The sequence below is a fragment of the Pelophylax lessonae genome, assembly GCF_965119305.1.
Source record: "Pelophylax lessonae genome assembly, chromosome: 2".
NCBI lineage: Eukaryota > Metazoa > Chordata > Amphibia > Anura > Ranidae > Pelophylax > Pelophylax lessonae.
Window position 1 is genome coordinate 709,329,776 of NC_138769.1, and position 21,128 is coordinate 709,350,903.

Sequence of the window (21,128 nt, forward strand, 5' to 3'; positions counted from 1 at the left end):
AAGCCCGCTTCCTGATTGGCCGAAAGGCAAACCTCATGCCATTGGCCGAGGAGGAGGCGGTGTGCATTCAATATCCGGCGCCCTCGGGAGACACGCACTCCATCCTTTCCCCAGGCTCCGGCTGTGATGCGCACGCGGCGTGCAGGGTGTATTGTGTGACGCTCCCTGAATCTGGTGCACATCTGGGCATCGGTAAAGGTCCCATGCAGCGCTGAAGGAGAGCTCCTCCGCTGGAAATGCCTCTAATCCATAGCGAGCGGTATGAGCAACACCTGCAGGGGCCATGCTATAGGAACGGTGCCTGCGGTCTACATAGGAGGCTGGGAGACAGGTGCTCTAGGATGGACCCAAGAGCTGACAATCCATTGGGTAAATGATAGCAAGGTACAAAGTCTGCATCATTATCATAAACATTAAATGCACCCCCCCCCCCAACTGGATAATGAAAATGTTACAGGTACTCCAAGATGGACCCAAGAGCTGACAATCCATTGGGTAAATGACAGCATGGAACACAGTTTCCATCATTATCATAAACAACCCCCAACTGGAAAGTGTAAGAGTTACAACTACTTTAAGATGGACCCATGAGCTGACAATCCATTAGGTAAATAATAGCAAGATACACAGCATCATTATTGTAAACATTAAATGCAAACCACTCGCCCCCCTCCACTGGGAACTGAAACGCTGGTCACTGTGCATTGAAAGGGGGCACGCTGGTCTCTCTGCATTGAAAGGGGGCACACTATACCTTGATTACTGAAGGCCCCTTTCACACTTTTGTGACCTCAAAGTCAATTTTTTACAGCGTTTTTGGCCGCAAAGCAATGCTTATTAGATATTTCTGTTTGCGCCCCCCCCCCCCCAAAAAGAATTTTGAGCACAAGCCGCCACTGGACTTTGCTGTTTCTTGTTTGGCTGCTAAAAAAGTAAAACTTTTACATTTTCTAGAGGTCCAGTAAAGAGGATCACTAGACCTCTAGAAATGGATCTAGCGATGCTAATTTATGAAATAATTTCCCTCTAGGGTAAGTGTTATCACATAAGATACTGTAAAATGCATCCAATGGAGGCAACATGCATTACATTTTCATTATATATTTTGGTTTATTTAGAATACCAAGTAAGCTTTGTGTCACTTTTATGGCATGAGATATCAATTTGCTAAGATAATAAAATCAGCGAATTATTGGAGTTATGACTCCACTTACAAAATGCTGGATTGCCGAAGATAATAATTCAAATAAATCAGTGGTTCATTTGTGCTCAGCCCCGAGGCTGCCGCATTGCTAAATTCAGAAAATAATGAAAATCACATTATTTAAATCAAATTAAAAATGAAATTTAGGAAGCCAATGGAACGGAAAGGATTATCTGTCTGTGCAATAGACCCCATGAGCAAAACTGAAAGGAGACAATCACTGAATTTGTGAGCACAGACAGAACGTCTATAATTCAGTTTCATGAGCTTATGATAATTAAGGGTTTTCATATCAGGAGAGAACAGAAAGAGGAATTTAAAGTGTATCTTCAAGCCAACTTTTTAATTTTTTTTTACTTTGGGTGGACTACTTATTCTTGTGACCATTGTAACTAAAATGAGGGTAAATTAAAAATTTTGAGATGCCACCAGAATGGGAAAAAAGGAGAAATTTGCCAATGCTGACACTGCTTTAGTGCCAAATGTCTAAAAGAGGATTTCCATCATTTTGTAGAGATATTCTCTCACTTCCTGTTGAGTCTACAGGACAAGAACTTACATTGTTACATACGAATTCAAAGAAAGTGGGTGTTGGGCGCTTCTAACCAAAAAAGAGGAGGGGGGATCCACCACAATAGGAGGGCACAGGGGATGTCCCCCAGTTCTTAATTTGCACTGTCCAAAATGGCCGGGTAGAAGGCAGCACTGGCGGGAAACTTCGGGAATTCCGCTGGCAGGAGTAAGAGGAAAAACAGGCGCCACTGTATTAAGCCAAAAGATTTATTGCACACGATAACGATAGTAACTTACATTAAAGTACAAGCCAGTCCATGTAGGAGCACCTCTAGCCGCACTGTCCGGCCGTCCACCAGCCCGGAAGTGACGTCGTGGGAAGCTAGTCCGAGGAGCTGGTTTCGCCGGAAGCCGCAATGGAACGCAGGCTACCGGAAATGACGCACGCGTTTCGGAGCATGCGTACTCGGCTCCTTCTTCAAGCGTGAGAGGCCGCCACCTGGAGTCGGGTTTATGTAGGGCAGCCTACGATCAGTTGTCATAGGAATGGTAAACAAAGCGGAGTGATACACAGTGGCAATAGCTACGGGACCAGCCAAACCAATGTGTACGCACGGCGCTCGTGGTCATACAAATGGGCTGTTAAAACTGGGGCTTCTTTTTTATAAAAAACAACAATTATTAAAAAACAACATACTTTAAACATATTATAAAAACATGCTAATATATGTATGTATATGCGTCATCCATGGCAGATGCATTTTGACATAACTATATTATGACAAAAAATATATATATATGAAAAAGAAACATAAAAAGAAAAAGGAAAAGAAAGGAAGAAAATTAAAAAAGAAAGAAAAAAAACCCTATCACGATGAGAAATCAATAAATAATACTATGGGCTCATTGTTCATGAACTCATGATAAGAGTTCATATTACCATTATATGTTGGATATACGCACATCTTAGAGGGGCTTATTATGTAAATATAAGCATAGATATCACATGGAGATGTGCAAACTACATGTGTGGAGAACACGCCTACACTCAACATATTAATTTATATGTAATAAAAAGCTTTAAAAACTTTAAAAAACTTTAAAAAACTTTTCATATAATACATATAAAAAAGGGGGCGGGGAAATGGGGGAAAAAGAAAAAAGAAAGGAAATATATAATGATATACTGACTCATAAAATAGTATTAATATCTAACTCCTCATTCAGTCCCCCGGGCGCAAGGACATTCAAGGCGTATATCCAGTAGGTTTCCCTACTACACAGACGCTTGAACCTCTCGGCCTCAGGAGGACCTTTAGGGATGGCCTCAATCACCCAGACATATAGTCCCTCAGTTGACTTGCCATGGTGATGAAGGAAATGTCTGGGGACACTATGATGGTCTTTGCCTTCCTGGATGTAGCGTCGATGCTGACCAAAACGTGCTCTTAACGCCCGTATATTCCTGCCAACGTAGTGCAGGCCACATGGGCATACCAAGCAGTATACTACAAAGTCTGAGGAACAGGTATGGAATTCATTGATCCCATACCTGTTCCCCCCCACCACAAAATCCTTCTGTCCATGCTTCACATATTGACATGTCAAGCATTGTGATTTACGGCACTGGTACATGCCGGTGATGTTGAAGAAGGTTAATGATGGGGAAGCATATTTTTTAGATTTTAACTTGCTAGGTGCGATTTTGGTTTTTATATTGGGGGCCTTCCTATATGAAAAGCGGGGTTTGTCAGGAAGTACTGGTTTCAAATGAGGGTCTTGGAGCAGGAGTGGCCAATGTTTTTTGACCACCCACTCCATTTGTCGGTGGTGGTTGTGAAATTGAGTGGTAAATCTCATCTGTGTCCCTTCAACTCCAATCTTAGTTCCCTTCACAGTCTGCGGTGCTATGTAATAAGAATACGCCTGTTCAACAATAGTCTCTGGATAGCCCTTTTCAAGGAACTTGTTTTTGAGAGCTGCTCCTTGTACTTCATAATCCAAAGTTTTTGTACAATTGTGTCTCAATCTGCAAAATTGACTTTTCGGAATATTGTCCAACCAACGAGGGTGGTGACAACTCCGATAATGCAACAATGAATTTCCTGCAGTCGGTTTTATATAATTCTTTGCCAATATTTGCTGGTTTTCATGATGAAGATCCAAGTCAAGGAAGGCCAAATGGTCAGGATCGACTACAGAAGTGAATTTTAGACCCATATCGTTATCATTACAATGGGTAACAAAATGATCAACTTCTGAAGCCTTGCTGTCCCAAATGATGACGATATCGTCAATATACCGTCCGAAGAACACAATGTGAGGGGTATAGGGGTTGTTGTTTAACACATATCGGGTTTCCCAGTGTCCCATAGTGAGATTCGCATATGATGGAGCGAAATTAGCTCCCATCGCCGTGCCCGTAATCTGCAAATAATAGTCATCATTGAACACAAAATAATTATGTGATAGACAAAATAAAGTGGCTTGCATGACAAAATCAGCCTGTTTTGGGTGGATAGTGTCACCCTGACTGAGGTAGAACTCCAAAGCCCTCATGCCAACTGCATGTGGAATAGATGTATAGAGAGATTGTACATCTAACGAAACCCACAGATACGTTGATTCCCAGGTGTACGGGGCAAGGAGCTCTAATAAGTGTATACCGTCCCTAATGTATGAAGGGAGCTCCTGGACTATAGGCTGTAAAAATATGTCTATGTACTGGGAAAAACCACTTGTTATGCTGTCCATCGCGGCCACAATTGGCCTACCAGGGGGATTTTTTGTGCCCTTATGCACCTTTGGTAGGTGATAAAAATACGGGGTGTCAAAGTAGTCCCTGATAAGAATGGACATCTCCGATTTGGAAATAATCTTATTTTTCAAGGCCGTACTAGCTAAAAAATTAGCTTCGACTGTATATTCGGGTAACGGGTCTCTTCTGAGTTTAATGTATGTGTTACTGTCAGATAATAACCGGTTGGCCTCATTTACATAATCATTTTTGTTCTGAATAACAATACTCCCGCCTTTGTCAGCGGGCTTGATGACAATTTTGGTATTGGACATTAATGTTTTTAGGGCCATATTTTCAACCTTAGTCAGATTGCACACATATTTTCCATTATTACTATTTTTGGCTTTATGGCACATTTCCAAAAGATCAGAGTACACAATCCGATAGAAGAATTCGATGCAGGGGCCTTTGGAGTGTGTCGGGTAGAAATGTGACTTAGGTTTTAGATGCGTATGTTTCATAGGGGGGGAGCTGGGAAGATGTTGAGTGAGAAGTGCCACCTCATCATCAGTCACATTCTGTCCCTCCCAAGGTATATTTCCCTCTGCATAAAGCTCTTCCAACATGGCCAGTGCCACTTCCGTGTCCGCACTAGGTGACTGGCATGAGGACTGATCGTCCAGGGCACACTCAGTATCTGTATTGGGAGATACTTTGGAGGATTTTATGGAAAAATGTCTCTTTAAAGTAAGATTACGGGTAACATGACGGATCACAGGTGCAACTTATGGGGACCACCCTTGCTTGCCACCACCACACAGTGCCGGGAGAAGTATCTGAAATTCAGACTCATCAGACGCCTATGCCTAACCACTCTCATGGACTAGCCAACTACAGCATATAGTAAAATCAGATTTCCTCCAGATCTCTGATTTGTGCTGCAAAAACTCCTCTGGAAGATTTCCTGGTAAATTTATAGTAAGTCTGAATTTCAGATACTTCTCCCGGCACTGTGTGGTGGTGGCAAGCAAGGGTGGTCCCCATAAGTCGCACCTGTGATCCTTCATGTTTGCACTTTCATTGCTCTATACACTTTATACCTATGGACTATATGGACTCCTATTGATGTTATTTCATGCTTTTATGTATTTATGATTTTATGCTTATATTTATCACATCTGATTCATATATTTTGGTATATGTTATCATCCTATTTATTTGGTAAGAGGTTATCACCATCCCTGCGCTACTGAAATTCGAATGAAAAAGCCAGTTCCTGTTTTTTCTGGATGAATTTTACTTTTTATTATAGGAAAATGTAATTAATTTTTTATCTGCAAGGTGCTTTGCTACCCTATATGAGTGGTGGGCAGTGGGCACAGTACAGTCTGTGGACCTGACACTCACTGGCAGGCAACTGCAATTATATTACAGAGGAAAAAATAAATGATTTTTTTATCTGCAAGGTGCTGTGCCACCCAATATGAGTGGTGGGCAGTGGGCACAGTACAGTCTGTGGGCCTGACACTCACTGGCAGGCAACTGCAGTTATATTACAGAGAAAAAATGAAATTACTTTTTTATCTGCAAGGTGCTGTGCCACCCTAAATGAGTGGTGGGCAGTGGGCACAGTACGGTCTGTGGGCCTGACACTCACTGGCAGGCAACTGCAATTATATTACAGAGAAAAAATGTAATTAATTTTTTATCTGCAAGGTGCTGTGCCACCCTATATGAGTGGTGGGCAGTGGGCACAGTACAGTCTGTGGGCCTGACACTCACTGGCAGGCAACTGCAATTATATTACAGAGAAAAAATTAAATTAATTTTTTATCTGCAAGGTGCTGTGCCACCCTATATGAGTGGTGGGCACTGGCAGTGGGCACAGTTCAGTCAGTGGGCCTGACACACACTGGCAGGCAACTGCAATTATATTAAAGGGTAAAAATTAAATGACTTTTTTATCTGCATGGTACTGTGCCACCCGATATGAGTGGTGTGCACACAGTACAGTCTGTGTATATATATATATATATAGGAAAAAATAAATAAAAGCAGACTGATATACCAGCCCTAAAAAGGGCTTTTTGGGGTGCTGTCAGGATGCTGTCCTTACAGCAGGAGTGGACACAGAACACTGGCCTAGCTAATGATTTCCCTATTAAGTCAGCAGCAGCACTCTCCCTGCTCTAACTAACACTGCAGCTTCAGAATGAATCTAAGATGGATGCTGTCCTTGCTTTTTTATAGGATGTGGGAGGGTCTGGGAGGGAGGGTATGCTGATTGGCTGCAATGCGTCTGCTGATTGTGAGGTACAGGGTCAAAGTTTGCTCAATGATGATGTATAGGGGGCGGACCGAACATTGCATATGTTCGCCCGCCGAGGCGAACGCAAACAAGCGATGTTCGCCGGGAACTGTTCGCCGGCGAATAGTTCGGGACATCTCTAGGGATGAGGAGGTAACTTTATTAGGCAGTTAAGTCAACGAGAATGCTTTTTGATCTATGAGACTAAGGTCCTGGCCCCTTTAGGTATTAATACGTATTTTGATTTAAATTGTTTTATTAGTATGCAATAGTTAATATCCGGTTGGCACCTATAATTATTGGTCTCCATTCATTTATAGTGGTCTTCTGATAGAATGAACATGGTGGTAGGACATATATTCCTAATGTTATTTTTATATATTTTAAGTATGTCACATTGTGTATTTTCATAATAGTAATTTTATCATTTTATAGGTTTGTAGTGGCGATGTGTATGTTAAATTTTGTAATTGGAGAAAGGATTAGGTATGTAAGAATATGGAGATTGTATGAGCATTCTGGTGTAGACTGAGATACCCCAGGGGGTGTGGACACTTGGAGCATTGGGCAGAACGGGGAGATAGTGTACTATAGTGTTAGAGAACTCACCTGCTGACTTTTGGGGGTCACTGTGGAGGGGATTGCGGTCGGGAGTTGCCAGGAAGATATGTGGCCGGAAATATGTGTGTACAATAGTGATGGGCTTTATGTTCAAGTCGAACGTACATTCAAATAGAACACCGGGTGTTCGTGTTTTCACTGACCACACGAACACCATAAGTGCTCAATGGGAAGTTTGCCCACTGACGAGCGCGATTGCAGTGCATTAAGTGCTTGTGATTGGCCAAAGCATGCACCTGACCTGTATGCTTTGGCCAATCACAGCACAATGTCCTGTCAGAACCATGATTGGTCAAAGGCAGGGTGCCTTTAGCCAATCATTGCTCAGGGGCTAAGTCCACATCCCACACTATATAAGGCTGCTTACACGGCAGCCCTGTGTAGTCTGTTAGGAGTAGAGATTAGGCAGGTAGTTAGTGGATTGTGCTTTCAGTCAGTTTTATGCAGTCAGTGCAGTGTAGTGCTGTGCTGATTCTTGTGTAATACAGTGTAGTGCAGTCAGTGTAGTGCTGTGCTGATTCTTGTGTAACACAGTGCAGTGGTGCCACTGAAGTATTGGTGTATACAACACGTCTGTGTCACCCCACTGATCCTATTATTTTTTATTGATATATTTTGTTTTTCTTTTCTTTTCATTTTTTTTTCAGGTTCTGTTGCTACAATATTAGTACTCCCCCTTATGTGTCACAGATGCTATTCCTTCTGCGTCAGCAGCAATTTTTTTCTTGTGGCGCAGTAGCACTAATAATATTTAGGGCATAATTGCTGTCCCTCCTTCTGCGTCGCAGGTGCTATTCCTTCTGCGTGAGCAGTGTGTTTTTTTGTTTTTTCTTTTAATTTTTATCGTGGTACAGCAGCACTAATAATATTTAAGGCATAATTGCTATCCCCCCTTCTGCACTGCAGGTGCCATTACTTCTACATCAGCAGGGGTTTCCTTTTTTTGTGGCGTAGCAGCACTATTTTTATTTAGGGCATAATTGCTTCACCCCTTCTGTGTCGCAGGTGCTATTCTATCTGCATCAGCAGGGTTTTTCTTTTTTTGGCTTTATTATATTTTTCTTTATTTAAAAAAAAAAAACTATAATAAAACAGTTTATAGTGCACCAAGCACAGAAATATTGCACCAAGCACCATATTCCCTTCCCACAATCTATAATAAAATGTTATAAAAAACCCCAAAAAAATCCCCATCATGTCTGAAAGGCCAACAAGGGGAGGCAGACGCTCACAGGTCACTATAAGAGGGCAAGCAGCCTCTGGGTCCACAGTGAAAAGTGGTGGTTGTGGAAATGGTGCATTCTCTGCAGTCAGGGCACGCTTGTCCTTTTTTTTCTGTTGCTGGCCGTGTTATTGAGCCACAACATGCAAAAGAGTTGGTGGAGTGGATAACTAAGCCATCCTCATCCTCCTCATCCTCTGTCACCCAGGCTCATACGAGTTTGCCTTCCACCGCAGCTGCCAAAGCGACCTATTCCACAGGCTCCTTGTCCACAGCTACTCCTTCCGTAGCCCCACCATCATGCATGGAGGAGTCATCTGAATTATTCAATCATAGTGTCAGTTACATGATGCTGGAGGATGCACAGCAATTTGAATGCTCTGATGTTGGTTCCCAGGTTGAGGAAAGAAATAACGTGAGCCTAGAGAGAGGGGGTGACAATGACGGACAAGAAACTAGCAGTCATGTTCCCCCAGCTGCAGCATACTGCAAAATTTGCTCCAGTGATGAGGAGGGAGGGGGTGATGAGGTCACTGACTGTACTTGGGTGCCTGAGAGACTAGAGAAGGAAAGTGAGGAGGAGGCGGAGGCACAACGCCAAGGAGGCAGGATGTCCTCCAGGGGCCGGCTTAAGGGCAGCCACCCTATTGCATCATACCACAGAGCTCCACAGTTGCAAGGCACTGCTAACTGTTGGCTGACTTCCAAAAGTTCATTGGTATGGGCTTTTTTTAACACATGTGCAGCTGACCGCAGCGTTGCTGTTTGCAATCTCTATCGAAGCTGTTTCAAGCTTTGCACATTTATGGAGCCTTGTCCCATTTCCAATTGAATTTTGCCAAATCTCCTGCCCTCTCGATAACACTAGACCAAACCACCATCGACAGTCTGTGTCCTATTACTCCTCTCCGGTGGGTGACAGATTTCATCCACTATCTTGGGACTAATATCACGCCAGATCCCGCATCCCTCTTTACAGCTAACTTTGGCCCTCTACTTGCACAGATACAGACTGATCTTTTACACTGGCACACCCTCACTTTAACGCTGTAGTGCTCTTAAGATGATAGGGCTGCCTAACATTCTCTACCTGATGCAAACACTCCCAATCCACCTACCGGCCACTTTTTACAAGCACATTTAAACATTTACATTTAAAAAGAGTAAACACAGTTGATTGATAATAAATGGCTTCAGCCAAACACTAACCATGAGTGAAAGAAAGGTTTTTCTGTTATTCATATTCTCTGAAAAATGGGCAAGAAATCATAAATTCTGCCAGGGTATGTAAACTTTTGAGCACAACTGTAAATGCCATGTTTCTAATTTTCGTTTGGTCACATCAGAAACCACGTCTTCAACTCCAACTCCTCCACCTCTCAAAATCCCGGGGGGTGGGCTTACCCGACATTTGAGCCTGATACAGAGCAGTCCACCTGTCCAGGTTGGTAGACTGGCACTGGAATGCGAAAGCAAAACAATGGTGGCCATGGAAATAGAAGACTCAGGCGGTACAGCAAAGAGCTGGCCCTGGATTGCCCCCACCCTACCGAGAGAGCTCACTACCCACCCCACTCTGGGGGCCACCCTTCAGGTGTCCAGAGAAGCTTTTCAGAGCACGCGAGTTTAGCCTCTCCCATCCCTGATGCTTCCCGTTCTTGGCAATCCCGAGTTTGTGCCTGGACTCCAAGGTCCCCAGTTCTGGCGCCTGATCCCAGGCAGTCATTGCCATCTATGGGACTTCTTAGGGCCTGACGGAGCTCTCTCCTCGACTGCTATCAACTCGGCTGTGACCCCTCATTTGGATTTCTTGAGCAGCTTACAACTGCGACATTACCTTCCTAATTGTCTCTGATCCCTGGGCATTTCATGTCAGCTGACAGACTTTGAAAATATTTGCCACAGGAAAGAACTAATACGTCACAGTTTGTCCATCATTTACACAACCTAAACTTACCCAGCTTTTGATTTTGATCCTTCTTTTCTAGCTTAGTTCGAATCAGACCTTAACATGACTTTCATGGACTCCCAAAAAGAGAGGATTTTCCACCTTGCACAAAAATCTTCTCTGGCCACGAAAGTCCAAGAAACTAACTATAAGATCATGTCAAGATGGTACAGGGTTCCCACAACCCTGCACCACTTCTTTCCATATGTTCTGGATACATGTTGGCGGTGTAACACAGTATGAGGTACTATGATACATATCTTTTGAGACTGTCCTGAAACGTAAACCTTTTTGGCAGGCGGTGACCAGTACCATCAAACATCTGACTAATGTTGAATGACCCAGCAGCTTGTCAGTTGCACCTTAAACATAGACCAATAAAAAAATACAAGTCATCTCTCACTATACAGCATTTAAATGCAGCAAAGGCCTGTATCCCCCTGTGCTGGAGGTCTGAGAATCCGCCATCGAAGTCTCTTTGGTTTTCTAAAATTAATGAACTATGGGACGTGGAAGACCTGATGGCCACTCGCTACAATCGGGAGGAGTTTTCCATTAAACCTGGAGGCCATGGCAACATTATGTTTTCACTGATGACTATCTGCAGTGACGCACCCTAGTGGTGGCCTGGTGGGGACCCTTGTCTGTGGCACCTCTTATTATTCTTTGATCTCTTTCATCCTTGTTATCCTATCTGCTTCTCTTCGCTCCATACATTGTTCCTTTTTCTACAATTACTGAGCTTTACTCCTAGTGTTTTTCCTCTACATCCCCTATCCTACTTCCCCTTTGTCACAGCCCTTCAATTGCTTTCGAATACAAGACCACTTCTGTATGGAAGGATTCCTACATACTCCACAATTCGTGGAGCACACCCCATCCAGGAGTCTTACTTTAATCCCGGTCTGTTCAATTACATTCTCCTATAGATTACATGATTAAGCTTAGAGGGTTTACTCTTGACAGAACTGTTTAATCTAACCACCAAACTCAAATCCGCTCATAACAAGTTTACCCTGTTTTGATACTTATTTGACCATTTTCTCAGGGAGTGTTATGGTTACTTCAACAGCTCTTGTGGTTTTTATTGTTTGTTTACAACAGTTAATCAAGTCTAAGACCGCATTCACACTAGTCCGACTTGTACCGCGACTTTTCAGCCTGACTAGTCGCAGTCTGTCATGCTCCCATTGTGCGGTACAGGAGCCATTCTAATAGTCGCTCCGACTTAGAAAAAGGGTCCTGTACTACTTCGGGGCGACCTGGAGGTGACTTGCATAGACATTCATTTTAGGAAGTCCGTGCAAGTTGCGCCGAAGTCGCGCTGCACGCGACTTCACAGGTCGCCCCCTAAGTCGGAGCGACGTAGTGTGAACCGAGCCTTATTCTTATCCCTTTTGTGCCTGATTGTATCTTTCTACTGTTATTTACTGTTATCTTGCACTTTGTAATCCTACCTGGATTGATATAAATAAAGAAATTATGAAAAAAAATTTAAATAAAACCTGCACTGAGAGGGATGAAGGTATAGCAATGGGTGCCACAGGTACTTGCACCCAATCTGCTAGCAGTACACCACCTGTTGATTTCACCAGCAGGCAAATTTCGCTACCCCAGTTGCTGAACCCTAAAAAAAAATACTGTCCCAGCAATTCACATGCTCAGCGTCTAAATGCTAGCTTGGCCAAATTGCTAGCACTACAACTGCTGCCTTTTCATCTGGTAGACTCTGCCCCCTTTCGTGAATTTGCAGAATGTGCCCTACGTGGCAGGTTTCAAAAAGAAACTTATTTTCGTGTAAGCTCTGTACCATCATTGGTTGGACAGAGCGGTCAGCAGGAAGGTTCTCATTACTGCTGACTCATGGTCCAGCAGGCATGGTCAGAGACGATACATTTCCTTCACGGCGCACTGGGTAACTCTGCTGGTAGCTGGGAAGGATGCAGGAGAGGGTTCAGTGCTGGAGCTTGTGGTTATTCTGCCACATCTGTCTGCTCCACCCCCTTCTCTTCTTCCTCCTCTATGGCCTCTTCTGTTGAATTGTCCTCTGAAGCAGCAATGCTCCCTAAGAGCCAGTTCACACTACCACGACCAGAAAGTCGCCCCGTGACTTGAAGAGACTTGTTTAGAGACTTGGAAGAGACTTGGAAGAGACTTGTGCACTACTTTGAAGAGACAGGCGACTTTGTCTGTGGGGAATGCCTGGCTAATCTCTTCTTCTTCCTGGAAAGTCTGATAACAAGTCGTGTCAATTAAGATAAGGAGGCGACTCCCATTGAAGTATATGGGACAGTCGGATCACAGGTCGCCTCAGGCCCCGTTCACACAGGGGCGATCCGACTTGGAGGGGCGACCTCCGAGGTCGCGGTGCGAGCGCGCCGCGACCTCGGAGCGGCCGCCACGGACTTCATAACATTGAAGTCTATGACGTTCGCGCCGGGTCGCCCCAAAGAAGCTCCGGACCCTTTTTCTAAGTCGGAGCGACTTGTGTCGCTCCTATTAGAACGGGTCCGCAGCTTCCCTATGGAAGGCGACCTACGGCGACCTGTGAGGCGACCAGGTCGCCTCACAGGTCGCATTAGTGTGAACGGGGACTAAAAGTAATACAGGACCCTTTTCTGAAGTCGGAGCGACTTCAGTAGTGCCAATTAAGACGGCACTGATTGATTAACATTGCTTTTGTTATGTCAAGCGACCTGGGGCTACACAAGTCGCCTCACAAGGCGTGCTAGTGTTAATGGGCTCTAAGTGTTCAAAGGGCTACGCAAGCAGTCAGGCTAAAAGATGCCATGCAGTTCTTCAGTTGGTCTGTCTAGGTGACAGGAGCCACACCGGGGTAGAGATTCTGTCAGCTTTGCAGGGGCAGGCTCAGAGGTGGTTGATGCCATGGCAGCTTGAGCCAGGAATGGTTGTATGCGACAATGGCACCAACCTTCTCTCCGCCCTCTGAGAGGGACACTTGATACATGTTCCAGCAAGAGTAACTGTGAGGGGATACAGCAATCAGGCACCACCAGCACCCAAGGCCCAATTTTTCTGCACCTGTTTGACAGATGCATGTCATTTCAATTTTTCAATTTCAAATTTTTAACAGCAGGGCCCGTTCCTGCGCCCAGCAAGAGTAACTGTAAGGGGTTACAGTGTTTAGGCACCACTAGGGATTGGGCCGAGCTTAAGTTTGGCCAAAACATTGCCCATGCAGGTACACGCCTAACACCTGACCTTTCTCGGCACTTAGCGGGATGTCCGCCCGCTGAGTGCACAGTCAATAGGTTGTTAAGGCTTCCCTGCTGAGAGCTGATTTTTGGTTCTTGTATGGCTTTTAAGGGGAACCCCATGACAGAATTAGGGGAAAAAAATTACGTGGGCCCCCCCCCCAAAAAAAAAAAATCTGTACCAGGTCCTTTGGGTCTGATATAAATTTTAAGGGGAATTCCATGCAAAAAAAAAAAAAATGGCATGGGATCCCCCCAAAATCCATACCAAACCCTTATCTGAGCATGCAGCCTGGCAGGCCAGGAAAGGGAGGAGGATGAGTGAGCAGCCCCCCCCCCCTCCTGGACCATACCAGGTCACTTGCCCTCAACATGAGGAGGGTGCTTTGGGGTCCCCCCAAAGCACCTTGTCCTCATGTTGAAGGGGACAAGGGCCTCTCTCGACAACCCTGGGCTATGGTTGTGGGGGTTTGTGGGTGGGGGGCTTATTGGAATCTGGAAGCCCCCCTTTAACTAGGGGGCCCCCATATCCTGCCCCCATGTGAATGGGTATCGGGTACATCGTACCCCTACCCATTCACCAAAAAAGTGTACCAAAAAAATAAACACACAAGACAGTTTATGACAATTCGTTTTTGACAGTCCTTTATACAAATTAATTTTTTTTATCTTTATTGCCGGGAACCGACAATACATTAGAGCCGCGAGCAAGATTAAATTACTTTTTGTCCTTTAGAAATGTCAGTATTGGTGCAGCAGGCTCCATACATCATACAGATGCACCACTTTACAGGCACATTAAGGGGACCCCCCCCCCCCACCCAGGCACGATATTTAAAGGAAATGCTCTGTGCAAGCCCGATAATTCGGGTGTTTATCGAACGGACAAACAACCAATGTTTAGCCCGAACTCATGCTCAGGTCCAACTGTATGCCCAACTCTAATAGCAATAAAGAGAATTACAGACAATATAATTGTTAGAATGAATAAACAGTAAACAAGGTGAATCAGCATAAGAGCAATACATTCCTGTCAAATACCCCTTAAAGGGTGGCTAGCTATCTTGCACGAATGAGGATACAAACAATAGCCCTCCAACGGGCAGATCATTCCCCACATGAGACATGTTGGGTTAACAAGGAAATAGATTTGCGAGTCATCTTCACTCTCAGCAGCTTGACCTCCCCGATAGCACACTGCCAGAGACGGTAAGTAGTAGAAGAAGGATCAGCCACATAGGCCGCCTCCCTTACCTTCATCTCCTCCTCCCGTTCCCCCAGAGACCTCTCCGAGGCCCGACGCACAGCAGCTATGTGAGCCCCATACGTTCCCCGAAGCCATGCCTTAAAGGAGTCCCAAAGAATAGTCGGTTCAGCAGAGCCCTCATTGGTAAGCCAGTAGTGACAAATCTCCTCCAATACCGACTCCTGGACAGCGTCATGTATAACCCAATACCTGGAGAGTCTCCACAATCCGCCCCCCGAGGGACCCTCCCGCAGGGTCACCAGCAGCGGCGCATGATCGGAAACCCCCCTGGCCAGGATAGACGCTCCCAACACCCTGCACAAAGCAGTAGGAGATGCAAATGCAAGGTCTATCCGGGACAGGGACCGGTGCGAGGCCGAATGACAAGTGAACTCAAAGGCCGTGGGGTGGAACTGCCGCCAAACGTCCGACAGTGCAAAAGCATCCGCCCATTGGGCGAGTCGGGAGGTCCCCAATGCAGCGGAGTGGAGCCTGTCCCAGTCCAGGTGCATAACTTGGTTGAAATCCCCCATCAAAAGAACATCATCCACCCCAAACCGCAGGACCTCCTCTATGATACGAGTCAGGAGAGGGACCTCAGCAGGAGGCGGAAGATAAAGCCCCACCAAAACTAGAGACACACCCGGCATGAGCGCATGGATAATCACATAACGGCACTCAGGGTCAGTACAAAGATCCATGAGAGTGAAAGGCAATAATCTGTAAATCAAAACACTGACCCCCCTACAGTAGCTAGAATACACAGAATGATAGTGGGACCCCACCATGGAGAACTTTCTAGTTGATGATCCACTGGGTTACTGGGTCATGAGAATAGACCACTGGCCAGAACTTGTCCAGTATATAATAGAGCTGCTGGGCTGCACTGCATCCAGCGTGCTTTCCGAACGGGCATTCAGTGCTGCTGGAGGTTTTGTGACAGATAAGAGAGCACATATGTCCATAGACTTCGTGGACATTTATCCAAATGAATCAGTCTTAGATTAGCAGCAGCTGTCAAGCCCCTGATGCTGATTAAGTGCTTTCCTGGATCTGGAATCTCTGAAAGACTGTCTAGGCTGTCTAGCTTTGTAGGTGTTGATTTCACCTTGAAGAAATTTTTTGGTGAAGGTTTCATGGGCACAATTAACACCCAAGGACCAATATTTCCTCACCTGTTTGACAGGTTCATATGATTGCAAATTTGGACAGCAAGGCCAATTCTTCCTTTCATCAAGAGTACCTGTATAGGGTTAAGGCACCACCAATACCCAAAGCCCAATTTTTCCACACCTGTTACTTCTATCCAAAGTCTGCAAAAGACACACCAGAATTTATCTAAAAAAAATCTCTAATCGTGTTCTAAATGCACTAAATTGTGGCCTCATCATACAGACTTGCTCCCCAAGCCATTGCTTAACCACTTTAACCCCGCCCACCGTTCAGCACTCAGCCGCTGCTGGGCAAAGCGACGTAGCCCTACGTCGCTCGCTCAGGAGACTGTAGGGGGCGAGCGCGCGCTCCCGCCCCTGCTTGTTCCCTGGGGAACCAGCGTATGTGACCGTCGGCTCCGATGGCCACCGGCCATTCACAATCTCCTGAAGCAGAGGGAGAAAGACAGACGGCTGATGTAAACACAGCCGTCTGTCATTTTCCATGAAGTGGTCACAGAGGCTATGCGATCCTGCTATATAGGATCGCATGTCTCTGTGGTTACTTCACTAGCCACGCCCACTGACAGTTAGAATCACACCCCTAGGGACACACTTAACCCCTTGATCACCAGTAAAGTTAACCCCTCCCCTGCCAGTGTCATTTTTACAGTAACAGTGCATATTTATAGCACTGATTACTGTAGTGTCACTGGTACCCCCAAAAGTGTCTAAAATGTCAGTTAGGGGTCCGATCTGTCCGCCACAATGTCGCAGTCCCGCAAAAAAATCGCAGATCGCCGCCATTACTAGTAAAAAAAAAAAACCAATAAAAATTACATAAATTTCCCGTAGTTAGTAAACGCAATAACTTTTGTGCAAACCAATCAAAATACGCTTATTGTGATTTTTTTTACCAAAAATATGTAGCAAAAAACAAATTGGCCGAAACTGTTAAAAATTTTTGATTTTTACATTTTTTTTTGAGAATTTCATTTAAAAAAATGTGAAAAATATTGTTATTTTTTCAAAATTGTCGCTCTTTTTTTGTTTATAGCGCAAAAAATAAAAACCGCACAGGTGATCAAATACCACCAAAAGAAATCTCTATTTGTGGGGGAAAAAAAGGACGTCAATTTCATTTGGGTACAGCGTCGCACGACCTCGCAATTGTCCATTAAATTCACGCAGTGCCGAATCGCAAAATAGGGCCGGGTTATTGAGCAGCCAAATCCTCCGGGGGTAAAGTGGTTAAAAAATAAAGAAATTTTAAATGGAAAATGTCATTTTTTTGGTTTTATAAATGTCATTATTGCTGCAGCATGTTCTATACACGTTACAGATGTGCCACTTTACTGGCAAACTACGGTGACCCCCCCCCAGGCACTATATTTAAAGGAATTCTTCATTTTTATTGTTATTTCTTTTTTTGATGGTTTCACTTTAACCACTTGCCGACTGCCTACAGTAATCCTACTATGGCAGTGCGGCTCCCCTGAGTCCAGTGACGTAGACCTACGTTGCTGGACTCCTAGTGATTCCAGCGGCGTGTGCTTACGCTGTGTTTAGACACAGCGGGAGTTGGGGCAGAGTAGGAGAGGCGGCGATCGCCGCCTCCCTTCCCCGATTGTCGGGAAAATGGTGAGAAGACCTGCCTGTGTATGTAAACAAAGCAGGCGGGTCTTCTCAGTGACAGACAGGAGGAGATCACAGGATTCAGCATAGCTGAACCTGCGATCTTTGTCTTTGTCACAGAATCCCCCCCCCCCCACACACACACACGTCAGTAAGCATGAGGCATACATTTAACCCCTTGATCACCAACAGTGTTAACCCCTTCTGTGCCAGTGTCATTATTACAGTAACAGTGCATATTTATAGCACTGATTGCTGTAGTAATGTCACTGGTCCCCCCAAAAGTGTCAAAAATGTCAGTTAGGGGTCCGATCTGTCCGCCGCAATGTCGCAGCCCCGCAAAAAATTGCAGATCGCCACCATTACTAGTAAAAAAAAAAACAATAAAAATTACATAAATCTTTCCCGTAGTTAGTAAACACAATAACTTTTGCGCAAACCAATCAAAATACACTTATTGCGATTTTTTTTTTTTTACCAAAAATATGTAGCAGAAGACACATTGGCCTAAAATGTTAAAAAATTTTGATTTTTACATTTTTTTGGGGGGGAATGTTATATAGCAGAATGTAAAAAATATTGTTTATCTTTTTTAAATTGTCGCTCTTTTTTTGTTTATAGCGCAAAAAATAAAAATCGCACAGGTGATCAAATACCACCAAAAGAAAGCTCTATTTGTGGGGGGAAAAAAGGACGTAAATTTGGGTACAGCGTCGCACAACCGCGCAATTGTCGGTTAAAGTAACGCAGTGCCGAATCGCAAAATAGGGCCTGGTCAGGAAGGGGGTAAAATCTTCCGGGGCTGAAGTGGTTAAGCAACAGTAAATCACTGCTCCTTTTAAAATGTTTTTTTACAAACTTTTTTTTCATTTATACATGTCCCCCAGGGTAGTACCTGGACCCCCATAACCATTGTATTACCAATTCCTTGCATATAAGCCTTCAAAATGGGCACTTTTGATTTTTCCATTTCGGGTCCCATAGATTTCAATGAGGTTTGTTATTCTTAACTTTTGCGATGTTCTAAAGTTCTGCCGCAAATCGAACAGGGGGTCATTCAGCCCATCTCTAATTGCCATTAATACAACTTGGTCATCTATTTTACAACCGTGTGTGCGTATTTTCACTGTGTGGCTTCCGGGAGACTCTCAGGACAAGGTAATTTGGTGATGTTAGTTAGACTGGGGCTCCGTATTGCGCTAAGAAAGGAACAGAAATCACTGCAATTGTCAGGAGCAGGAGAATTTAATTGGGGTTGTTTTTTGGTGGAAGGTTAACCTCCCTGGCGGTATGATTCTTTTGGATTTTAGGTGCTGAAAGCGGTACCATTATTTTGCATGTAATTCTTGTGAATGAGCAGCCCAAACCAACTGTATACATTATATATATATATATATATACGTATATATATATATATATATATATATAATGTATACAGTTGGTTTGGGCTGCTCATTCACAAGAATTACGTATATATATATATATATATACGTGTATATATATATATATATATACACATATATATGTATATACGTATATATATGTATATGTATATATATATATATATATATATATATATATATATATATATATATATACATATATTTACAAAAAAAGTAAAACTGCAGGAAAGGGCACTGGGGGGCAATGTAATGTGATTTTATTTTATTTTGAATGGTATCAGTGTGTTTGGTGTGTTTTACATTTGAATTTGCCGCCGGTTCCACCCCCCGGCGGACGTCACGTCGCCGGAGACAGAAGCCAGGGCTCGCAGACGATCGGGGGAGAGCTCCGCCGCCGCATACCGCCCGCATTCTTCGCTGGATCCTGGAGAAAAGGTAAGGCTGGCCATACACTATACAATTTTCTTATTCAATTTCCTTTAGATTTACCTTAAATTATGTAGTGCAAGGGCCTGCCTGATTGCATACAAATTGAAAGTGTTTAGGTTTGACCCTACATTACATGGTTTTGGTAAATGTAAAGGAAAGTTGAACAAGAAAATTGTATAGTGTATGGCCAGCCTAAGTAAAACCTCTTCCAGGATCCAGCGATCTTCCTAGCGGTACCCCGAGTGTGGCTCGGGGTTACCGCTTTTGGCTCTAAACTCTAACCCCGAGTCACGCTCGGGAATACCACTAGGAAGGTTAAGGTATGGTAGTAGCAAAAAACATACAGCTAAATTTAAAAAAAAAAAGATTTTTTTTTTACTATTTTTGGCCAGTTTTCCTTTGATAAAAAAAAAAAAAAAAACTGAAGATATCCATTACTATTTACCACCAGATGAAAGGCTAATTTTTCCTTAAAATAAACGCTGTATAATCCACCTGGATGTACAAAGTAGTTGAGATGATATGTACAGTTTTACTAACACATGTCAAAGTTGCAAAATTGTGCTTAGGCATTCATATTTGTTTTACCCTCAGGTGTGAAGGGGTTAAAATACAAGCTAAGTAGAAAAACCTGGAACACCCTTGGATAAACGTTGAAGGATCTTTGTAAGGGCTCTTTCACACGGGCGGTCCGATCAGATCCGCCTGTCAGTTTTTTAGGCGGATCTGATCGGATCCTTCATGCAGCTCTATGGGGCAGCGGGTGTCAGCGGAGGTCACCTCCGCTGACACCCGCTGCCATCCGCATCCGATCCTGTGCTGAAATCTGGACGGATGGAAACCCTATTTTTCCATCCGTTCAGTAATCGGAGCGGAGCGGATCTGATGAGAGCGGACAAGCGGTCCGCTCTCCTCCGATCCCCCATAGAGGGCAGCGGGTGCTGAGACACCTCCCTCTCCGCTCTGCAAGCGGAGACGGAGCTGTCATCCGCCCGGCTCAGCGGGGATCGCGGATCGATCCCCGCTGAGCAACACGGATCCGCCTGCAGAGGCGGACCGTGTGAAAGGAGCCTAACTGAAGTTGATGGGAAGTAGAGTTGGCCTTTATTCAGCAGCTGATGATGCTTTTGCATTTTTGGTATCTTCAATATAAGGAAATAAACACAAAATAACTAACCATTCACTCACCAGCTGCAGAATTCTCTTTGCCTATTTATCTTTTTCTGCTTTCCAATTCCAAGCCTCGATATATTTTGACTTCTCCCCGAGTCACACATTTGCCTTTTGTTTATTTCTTGTTTTGATTTATCAGTCAGCCATATTTCAAGCTCCTTTGCTTTTAATAACATATTTTATCGTACCCACCGCTTGAACAGATCCATCCCGACAGAAAGTCATTTCAGAAAATGCCGTGTTTTCTCACATTCTACCAAAGCAGCGCAGAGGAACAAGAATGATTCCTGAGTTCCAGGCATTGAGGATTTCACACATAA